Raw genomic sequence first — 10624 nt, forward strand, 5'->3', positions numbered from 1 at the left:
ATTTCTGATCCAAACTGCACAATCACCGTCAATCCCATGCCTCCGTATTGTATGCAATAGCTGACCATGGGGAAATTTAACACACACCTTACTGTAATCCATATACACCACGTCAACTGCTTTACCCTCATCCACCTTCTTAAAGAACTCAATAAGATTTTTGAGGTACGGCCTGCCCTTCATAAAACTGTGTTGGCTATCCCTAATTAAGTTATTCGCCTCCAGATGAGTATAAATCCTATCCATTACAAGCCTTTCGAACACTTCACCCAGAATCAAAGTAACACTTATAGCTCTATAATTACCGCGGTTTTCTCTACTCCCTTTCTTGGATAAGGGGACAACATTTGCAATCCTTCAGCCTTCTGGCACTATCTCTGCAGACAATGACAGCATAAAGATCAAAGCCAAAGTCTCGGGAATCTCCTTCCTGGTTTCCCAGAGAATCCGAGGACAAATCACATCCAGCCCAGGGGACTGATCTATTTTCACACTTTCCAGAATTGCTGACACCTTCTCCTTCTGCACTTCAATCCCAACCAATTATGGACTTCACTGCCCTGGGGTAAAGACGTGGGTAAATTATCTTATGTGTCCTCCTCATGGTTATATAAACCTTTATAAGGTCACTACTCTGCCACCTACGCCGAGTGGAAATACGAAGGACAATGATAGAAATGTCTCTGCTCGGGTCCATGCCACTACTTTGCCACAATGTTCTGGGACACTCTTGTTCAGGACCTAGGGCTTTCTCTACCTTTGTGTTCCAAGGCCTCCAGCACCACCTTTCCTGTAATGGAGACTCTTTACAAGCCATAAATGTTTCTTCCCCTTTGTTTCCCAGTCTTTGTCCACAGTATGTTCTGACATGAAATGCTCATTTACGGTCTCGCCCAGCTCCTGTGGTTCCACACATGGATGGCCTCACTGATATTTGTGCGGTCCTGTTGCTTCTCCAGTTGTTTTTGTTGGACGTGTGTGCTGTAGAAAACTTTTGCATTCTCCTTAACCTTATCTGACAAATCTATTTCATCCCCACCCCCGCCCCATTGTTGGTTTCCAGCTTATCCAGCCTCTCCGTTTCTGTCAAACCCTCCACTATCAGTAACATGTTCATCAATGTTTGCTCCATTTACAGTTTTAGGAAATGCTTCCAAAATCAGGATGATCAGAATTCTATGCAGCACTCCAAAGCTGTGCTGACTATCCCTAATCAATCATTGCAGTTGCACATGCATGTAACTAACTCCTGTCCAACAGAATCACTTCCAACAATGTATGCACCAATGACATTAAGCTACTTGGTTTTGATGTCCCTGGCTTTCCCTCGCAGCCTTTCTTTAATACTGGCAAATCATTAGCCAGCCTCCAGACGTCCAGCCCCTCACCCGTGGCTATCAGTGAAAGCAATATCTCTTTACAGGACACTGCAATTTCTTCCCGAGCTTCCTACAATATCTTGAGATGTACATGATTAGGTCCCAGGAACCTATCTCCCTTGTATGCATGTTAAAGCCTCCAGTGCCTCTTATTCTGTATGTGAACCTTTTTGAAGACATCGCTGTGAGTTCCACAGTCTTGCTCCATAGTAAGTCGAAACGTGAAATTTTTGTTTAGTAACTCACCCATTTCCTTTGGTTCCACACTTGGATTGCCCCATTCGTCTTCAAGGCGCCATATTCTGCCCCTAGTTAATCTTCTGTTGATAAAATACTTGTAGAATCAATTTTGACTTTCCTCAGCCTGATCTGCCAACACTTTTTGTAGCTCCCTTTGGGCCCTCCTGATTTCTCCTCTGAAATGAATTAGTCCACCTGCAATGTTCTTCAATGGATTCCCTAAATAAAGCTGGCTATATATGAGACGTGCCCCTTTTCTTGACCAGAGCCTTAACAACCCCAGTCATCCAGTGTTTCCTACTTGTGATGGCCATTGTCCTTTAGACTAACAGGAATATGCTGGCCCTGAACTCTCATTTTACCTCTCTTTCGAAATCTTCCCACCTGCGTGTGGTCCATTTATCTGCTAATGCCCTTCACAATCAATTGCCAAAAGCTCTTAACTTATACCTTCTAGACTGGGAAAAAAAAACAATTTTGATGGTTAACTTGTGGACTAGATTTGTCGCTATTTTCAAACTAATAGTATTGTGGTCATTTTGCCAAAGTGCTGCCCCACTAACAACTCAGAACATTTCCCTACCTTGTTTCCCAAGGGGAGGTCAGGTCTTACCCCTTTCTCCAGTCCAGCCGTTTACATTCTGACTGAAAGAGTTTTCTTGAACATGCCTAACAAATTCCTTCCATCCAAGCTCTGAACGCTCTTCCAGTCCGAGTCTAGGTTTGGAAAATTAAAATCCACGACCAGTACAACCCTATCAATCTTACAGATATCTGAGATCTCCCGACATATTTGCTGCTCAAATTCCCGCTCACTGTTGGGGGCCTGTAGTTCAGTCATATCAAACTGATGATCCAATCTCATTTCTCAATTGCACTAATATAGCTTCACTGGGCGATTCCCAGGAATATCCTCTGTAAGTGCCGCTGTAATGTTTTCAGTTGTCAAAAACTCCACACCCCTCCTCTCTCACCTCCTGTTCTATCCTTCCTGTATAATCTGAACCCTGGAACATTGAGCTCCCAGTCCTGCCTTTCTATCAGCTGTGTTTCTGTCATACTATAGTATCCAAGTCCCATGTTCCCATCCATGAACTGAGTTTATTTGCCTTATCTGTTAGGCCTTTTAGTTTGAAATAAATGCACTTTTATTGATCAGTCTTCCCTCATTGTCTGCTGTGCTCTTGCCTGCTGTTTCTATTTAAATTCCTGTCTTGAAGTTCTGTCCCAGCCTCAACCTTCAGACTGCAACCTGAGACCATCCCCCTCATTGTGGACAACAACCTCACCTTTCATGACATCTGCTAACCTTCTAATGATACCTTATGCTTCCACATCCGAGTTATTAATGTACATAATGAACAGTAATTGGTTCTGCACAGATCCCTGTGGGACATCCGCTAGTGAAAGAATTTCAATCATAAAAACAACTCTCCACCTGTTGTGCATCCAGGTTGCCAAATTGCCTTGTATCCCATCAGTCGTCCAGGACATTCCGCCTCGGACCTTCGGATGACCATCCTCCAAGGTGGACTTCAGGACAGGCAGCAGAGGAAAGTGGCCGAGCAGAGGCTGACAGCTAAGTTCTGTACCCATAGGGAGGGCCTCAACCGGGACCTTGGGTTCATGTCACATTACAGGTGATAACAATTGCATTACACACACACAGATATTCCTACAAACACACACTCTCAGATACACACGGACACAGGTACACACAGACGCGCACACCGACACCCACACCCACCCGTATAGACACACACATTCCCACACTCACACATGCACCCCCTCACAGACATAAGACACACTGCACTCACTACACACACACACACACACACACACACGCGCACACGCGCACACACTTTCTCACACCCCCAGACAGACAGACACACACACACAGGCAAAGAGCCACATGCACACACATATTTTGTGTGGTGAATTTATACTTGTAGAGTTACATTGCACTTTGCCGAAAAACTGCATACATTCATGTAGAACTCTGAGCTCAAAACCTGCATGAATTTATATAAAACTCTGTGATCTCATTTTTTTAGATTAGAATCAATCTAAACATTAGGTCATAGACAGAGAACACAGGGGGCTAACACCTTCAACATATTGTCCAGCTATCACCATTATTAACAGCTAACCCGAGAATGCAACTTTTATCAATACGGTTTTGTGATTTACACATGAAAGAAGTGAAACTATCACTGTATTCTAACAGATGAAAGTCTTAACAGACAATCAATTTTTCAATGTATAATTTCAGTTACATCACACTGCAAATTTTTGCTATAAATTCTGTGTTAAGTAAGCCCTCCACAATCACCTGATGAAGGAGCGTCGCTCCGAAAGCTAGTGTGCTTCCAATTAAACCTGTTGGACTATAACCTGGTGTTGTGTGATTTTTAACTTTGATAGGGAACTCAATTGTGAGTTGGACAGCCATGAGACTGTGTGGCTGCAGAAGAGACACCAGGATGGTGTGCTGTCTCCCGGTTACCAGGTAATGGGCGTCTCTGAGCGGTACTGAACATTCTGAAGTGACAGGGTAAATACCCAGAGGTCATTGTGCACATCGGTACAATAAACACAGGTGAAGCCATTCGAAAGAATAGGGAGTGCAAGGGGGCTCCTTAAAAATGAAGGACAAACAATAGTCATTAAATAGCCTTGGTAGATAGTGTTAAGGAAAAGCCACAAGTTATTTTAAAAGTATAGTTGGAATAAGAGAATTACTGGGGAAACAGTGGACTCTGTTAAAAACCAAAGGACACTCTGTACATGGAGCCAGAGGAAGTAGGTGAGGTCTCAATGAATACTTACCATCTGTATTCACAGAGGATAAAGACATTGTAGCCAGGGATTTCCGTTGGGATCGTCAGGTTCTCGAACTTGGTGATATCAGTAAGGAGGAGGTATTAAGTGCTTCCAAAGTAATAAAGGTGGATAAGCCACCAGTGCCCAATGAAATGTATCCCAGGCTGGTATGGCAAGTAAGGGAGGAGATTGCTGGGGCTCTGCTGGATATATCTAATACTTAGTGGGCACAGGTGAAGTGCTGAATGACTGGAGGATAGGTAATATTGTTCCTTTATTCAAGAAGGGCAGCAGGTAATTACACAACAAATATCTTCCAGTAGGAGGGAGGGAAATTAAGGGACACCATTCTGAGGAAAGAGTAAATGAACATATGGATCGGCAGAGATCGATTAGGGATACTCATCACGGATTTGGTAGAGTAAAATCCTCTCCCAAATTCAGCTGAGACTTTTGTTTGAAATTACGATTGAGGATTTTGATGAAAGCAGTGCAGATGATGTGGTTTACATGGAGTTCATTAAGGCGTTTGACAAGGTCCCGTGGACGGTTGGTCCAACAAACCAATCGGATACAAGGCAATTTGTCAACCTGGACGCACAACAGGTGGAGTGTTGTTTTTATGATTGAAATTCTATAACTAGCGGACGTCCCGCAGGAATCTGTGCAGCACCCATTGCTGTTTATTATGTACATTAATAATTCGGATGTGGAGGCAGAAGGTATCATTAGTAGGTTTGCAGATGACATGAAAGGTGAGTTTGTTCTCCACAATGAGGGGGATGGTCTCAGGCTGCAGGCTGAAGGCTGAGGCTGGGACAGAATTTCAAGACAGGAATTTAAATATAAAAAGCAGGCAAGAGCACAGCAGACAATAAGGGAAGACTGATCAATAAAAGTGCATTTATTTCAAACTAAAAGGCCTAACAGATAAGGCAGATGAACTCAGTGCATGGATGGGAACATGGGACTGGGATACTATAGTATGACAGAAACACAGCTGATGGAGAGACAGGACTGGGAGCTCAATGTTCCAGGCTTCAGATTATACAGGAAGGATAGAACAGGAGGTGAGAGAGGAGGGGTGTGGAGTTTTTGGTAACTGAAAACATTACAGCGGCACTTACAGAGGATATTCCTGGGTGTTGACCAGTGAAGCTATAATAGTGCAACTGAGAAATGAGACTGGATCGTCAGTTTGATATGACTGTACTACAGGCCCCCAACAGTAAGCAGGAATTTGAACAACAAATATGTCGGGAGATCTCAGATATCTGTAAGATTGATAGGGTTGTAATGGTCATGGATTTTAACTTTTCAAACCTAGACTCGGACTGGAAGAGCGTTCAGAGCTTGGATGGAAGGAATTTGTTAGGCATGTTCAAGAAAACTCTTTCAATCAGAATGTAAACGGCCGGACTGAAGAAAGGGGTAAGACCTGACCTCCCCTTGGGAAACAAGGTAGGGAAATGTTCTGAGTTGTTAGTGGGGCAGCACTTTGGCAAAAAGACCACAATACTATTAGTTCGAAAATAGCGACAAGCCTAGTCCACCAGTTAACCATCAAAATTGGTCTTTCCCCAATCTAGAAGGTATAAGTCAACAGCTTATTAGGGTATTAGGGTGTGGAGGGTATTAGCAGGTAAAGGGACGTCACGCAGGTGAGAAGATATCGAAAGAGATGTAAAATGAGAGTTCAGGGCCAGCATATTCCTGTTAGTCTAAAGGACAATGGCCATCACAAGTAGGAAACACTGGATATCTGGGGTTATTAAAACTCTGGTCAAGAAAAGGGGCTTGTGTCACATATAGCCAGCTGGATTAAGGGAATCCATTGAAGAACATTTCGGGTGGACTAATTCACTTCAAAGGAGAAATCAGGAGGGCCGAAAGGGGACTACAAAAAGTGTTGGCAGATCAGTCTGAGGGAAATCAAAAGAGATTCTACAAGTAATTTAACAACAGAAGAATAACCAGGGGCAGAATATGGAGACTTCGAGATGATTGTTGCCATCCTCCAAGTATGGAACCACAGGAGATGGGTGAGATACTACATGAAAATTTCACGTTTCAACTGACTACTGAGAAAGACTTGGGAACTCAGAGAAATAAACAGTGATGTCTTCAAAAAAGTTCACATTACAGAATAAGAGGCACTGGAGGCTTTAAAATGCATACAAGGGAGACAGGTTCCTGGGGCTTAATCAAGTATATCTCAGGATACTGTGGGAAGCTCGGGAAGAAATTGCAGTGTCCTGTAAAGAGATATTTCTATCAGTAACAGCCACGGGTGATGAGTTGGAAGCATGGAGGCTGGCTAATGTTGTGCCAGTATTAAAGAAAGGCTGCGAGGGAAAGCCAGGGACATCAACACCAAGTAGCTTAATGTCAGTGGTGCATACATTGTTGGAAGTGATTCTGTTGGACAGGAGTTAGTTACATGCATTTGCAACTGTAAGGATTGATTAGGAGTAGTCAGCACAGCTTTGGAGTACTGCATAGAATTCTGATCATCCTGTAGGAAGCATTTCCTGAAACTGTAAATGTAGCAAAGATTGATGAACATGTTACTGATAGTGGAGGGTTTGACTGAAACGGAGAGGCTGGATAAGCTGGAAAGCAACAATGGTGGGGGGGGGGGGGAATGTGATAGATTTGTCAGATAAGGTTAAGGAGATTGCAAAAGAGTTTTCTACAGCACACACGTCCAAAAAAAGCAACTGGAGAGACAACGGGGCCCTCAAACATCACTGAGGCCATCCATGTGTGGAATCACAGGAGATGGGCGAAACCCTAAATGAGCATTTCATGTCAGAACATACTGTGGACAAAGACTGGGAAACAAAGGGAAAGACACAATTATGGCTTGTAAAGAGTCTCCATTACAGGAAAGGTAGTTCTGGAGGCCTTAGAACACAAAGGTAGAGAAAGCCCTAGGTACTGAACAAGGGTGTCCCAGAACAATGTGTCAAAGTAGTGGCAGGGACACGAGCAGAGATATTTGTATCATTGTCCTTCGTATTTCCACTCGGCTTAGGTGGTTGAGTGGTGACCTTATAAAGGTTTATAAAACCATGAGGGGTACACATAAGATGATTTACCCACGTCTTTACCCCAGGGCAGTGAAGTCCATTATTGGTTGGGATTGACGTGCAGAAGGAGAAGGTGCCAGCAATTCTGGAGAGTGTAAAAATAGGTAAGTCTCTGGGCCAGATGGGTTTGTCCTCGGGTTCGCTGGGAAGGCAGAAAGGAGATTGCCAAGCCTTTGGCTTTTATCTTTATGCTGTCATTGTCTACAGAGATAGTGCCAGAAGGCTGGAGGATTGCAAATGTTGTCCCCTTATCCAAGAAGGGGAGTAGAGAAAACCCTGTTAATTATAGAACTGTAAGCGTTACTTTAATTCTGGGTGAAGTGTTGGAAAGGCTTGTAATTGGATAGGATTTATAACCATCTGGAGATGAATAACTGAATTAGAGATAGTCAACACAGTTTTGTGAAGGGCAGGCCGTGCCTTACAAACCTTATTGACTTATTTAAGAATGTGGATTAGGGTAAACCATTTGACGTGGTGTATATGGATTACAGTAAGGCGTGTTTTAAGGTTCCCCATGGTCGGCTATTGCATACAATACGGAGGCATGGGATTGACGGTGATTGTGCAGTTTGGATCAGAAATTTGCTCGCTGAAAGAAGACAGAGTAGTGTTTCATGGGAAATATTCATCCAGGATTTCAGTTGCTAGTTGGTTACGGCAGAATCTGTTTTGGGTCTAATGTTGCTTGTCATTTTATATAATTGACCTGGATTGAGGGCATTGAATGATGGGTTAGTAAATGTGCAGATGACACTAAGATCGGTAAAGTTGTGGATAGTGATGAAGGATGCTGTCCGTTACAGAGAGTCATAGATAAGCTGCAGATTGGAAGGAAAGTTCTCAAATTGAGTTTAATGTGGAAAAGTGTGACGTCATTTGGAAGGAGTAACAGGAACACAGAGTCCGAATCTAGTGGTAAGATTCATGGTGGTGTAGATGAACAGAGAGATCTCTGTGTACATCTACATAGATCGTTGAAAGTTGCCTCTCAGGCTGATAGGATTGTTAAGAAGGCATTCAGTGTGAGAGCTTTTATTGGTAGAGGGATTGAGATTCGGAACCAGGAGATGATGTTGCAGCTGGACAAAACTCTGGTTCGGCCACATTTTGAGTGTTGTGAACAGTTTAGATCACCACATTACAGGAAGGATGTGTGAGCTTTGCAATGGGTTCAGAGAAGATATACGAGGATATCATCTGGTACGGAGGGAGAGTCTTATGAGGAAGGCTGAAGAACTTGAATCTGTTTTCGTTCAAGAGAAGACGTGTTTAGGCTTACTAACTGAGACAAATAATATAATCCGAGGGTTAGATGTATTGGACAATGAGAACTTTTCCCTCAGATGGCGATGCCTAACACGAGGGAAAAAAGCTTTAAATTGATGGGTGATAGGACAGGTGCCAGAGGTAGTTTCTTTCCTCAGAGTAGTTGGGGCGTGGAATGCATTGCCTGCAACAGCAGCGGACTCGCTACCTTTAAGGGCATATAAATAGTCTTTGGACAGAATTGGAATAGTGTTGGTTAGATGGCCTTCAGATTGATTCCACAGGTAACGCATCATCAAGCGCCAATGGGCCGAACTGCACTGTCATGTTCTGGAGGGCATAAATATGAGTTGAGAGAGGAAAGACATAAAAGAGATTTGAGGAGAATATATTTCACACAGAGGATGATGCAGGTATGGAATAAGCTTCCAGGAGAAATGGCAGAGAAAAGCACAATGCAAACATGTATAATACTATTGGGAAGATACATGGAGAGGAGAAGGTTTGAAGGGATATGGGTCAAATGCAGCGAAACGCGACTCATTCAGGGACTCCGATCAGCATGGACCAGTTGGATCAAAGGAACCGTTTTTGTGCTGCATGACTCTGTCTCCAGTTATTGGAGGAGGAGGCTAATGAGATAAGGCATGTTGTGGACACTGAAACAAGCTACAGGCGTAGGGATGGCAGTCTGCAAAGTAGTAAATTTCAACAATGTGGAGGGACTATAAGGAAGGGAGGAGGTTACAGCAATAAGACTTATTATAGCAATTAAAAATTATTGAAGACACTGGTCCACAAGACATGCCATAGATACAGTGTTGCAGAGTAGCAAGCCTTAGTAGTGGGTAGTAAGTCTGTACTCTTCTCTGCCCTCCCCCCAGCACTGTATCTACGTCATGTCCTGTTAGCTGATGTTTGGAGCCGTCTCATTGCTGTCTGCTCTGTGCTCTGTGAGTGATATTACCTCACTGCAGTATTTATTGAAGGCTCCAGATCTCCAAGCCCTTTGTCTCTCTGGCTAACCAACCATCTTCAATGTGGTGATGGACGAGACATTACGCAGCAGGGAAACCTATTGAGTCAGGACCTTGCTGAGTACCTACAGGAGACAGAGAAAGAGATAGAATGGGAAATTAGAGTGATGCAGTGAGGGTTACACATGGAGAATGGTCCTGAGTAGCACAGAGATCTGGAAAATCCCAGTCTCCATTCCTGTTCCTTGGTGGGTGGAAAATTATGTTAGATCGGAATCTGGAGTCTGTGTGTGTGTGTGTGTGTGTGTGTGTGTGTGTGTGTGTGATGTGTGTGTGTGTGTGTGTGATGTGTGTGTGTGATGTGTGTGTGTGTGTGTGATGTGTGTGTGAGTGTGTGTGTGTGTGTGATGTGTGTGTGTGATGTGTGTGTGTGTGATGTGTGTGTGTGTGATGTGTGTGTGTGTGATGTGTGATGTGTGTGTGTGTGTGTGTGATGTGTGTGGTGTGTGTGTGTGATGTGTGTGTGTGTGTGATGTGTGTGTGTGTGTGATGTGTGTGTGTGTGTGAGTGTGTGATGTGTGTGTGTGTGATGTGTGTGTGTGTGATGTGTGTGTGTGTGATGTGTGTGTGTGTGTGATGTGTGTGTGTGTGATGTGTTTGTGATGTGTGTGTGTGTGTGTGATGTGTGTGTGTGTGTGTGCGTGATGTGTGTGTGTGATGTGTGTGTGTGTGTGTGTGATGTGTGATGTGTGTGTGTGTGATGTGTGTGTGTGTGATGTGAGTGTGTGTGTGTGTGTATGGTGTGTGTGTGTGTATGGTGTGTGTGTGTGTGGTGTGTGTGTGT

This window comes from Chiloscyllium punctatum, chromosome 16 (assembly GCF_047496795.1).
Source record: "Chiloscyllium punctatum isolate Juve2018m chromosome 16, sChiPun1.3, whole genome shotgun sequence".
Taxonomy (NCBI): Eukaryota; Metazoa; Chordata; class Chondrichthyes; order Orectolobiformes; family Hemiscylliidae; genus Chiloscyllium; species Chiloscyllium punctatum.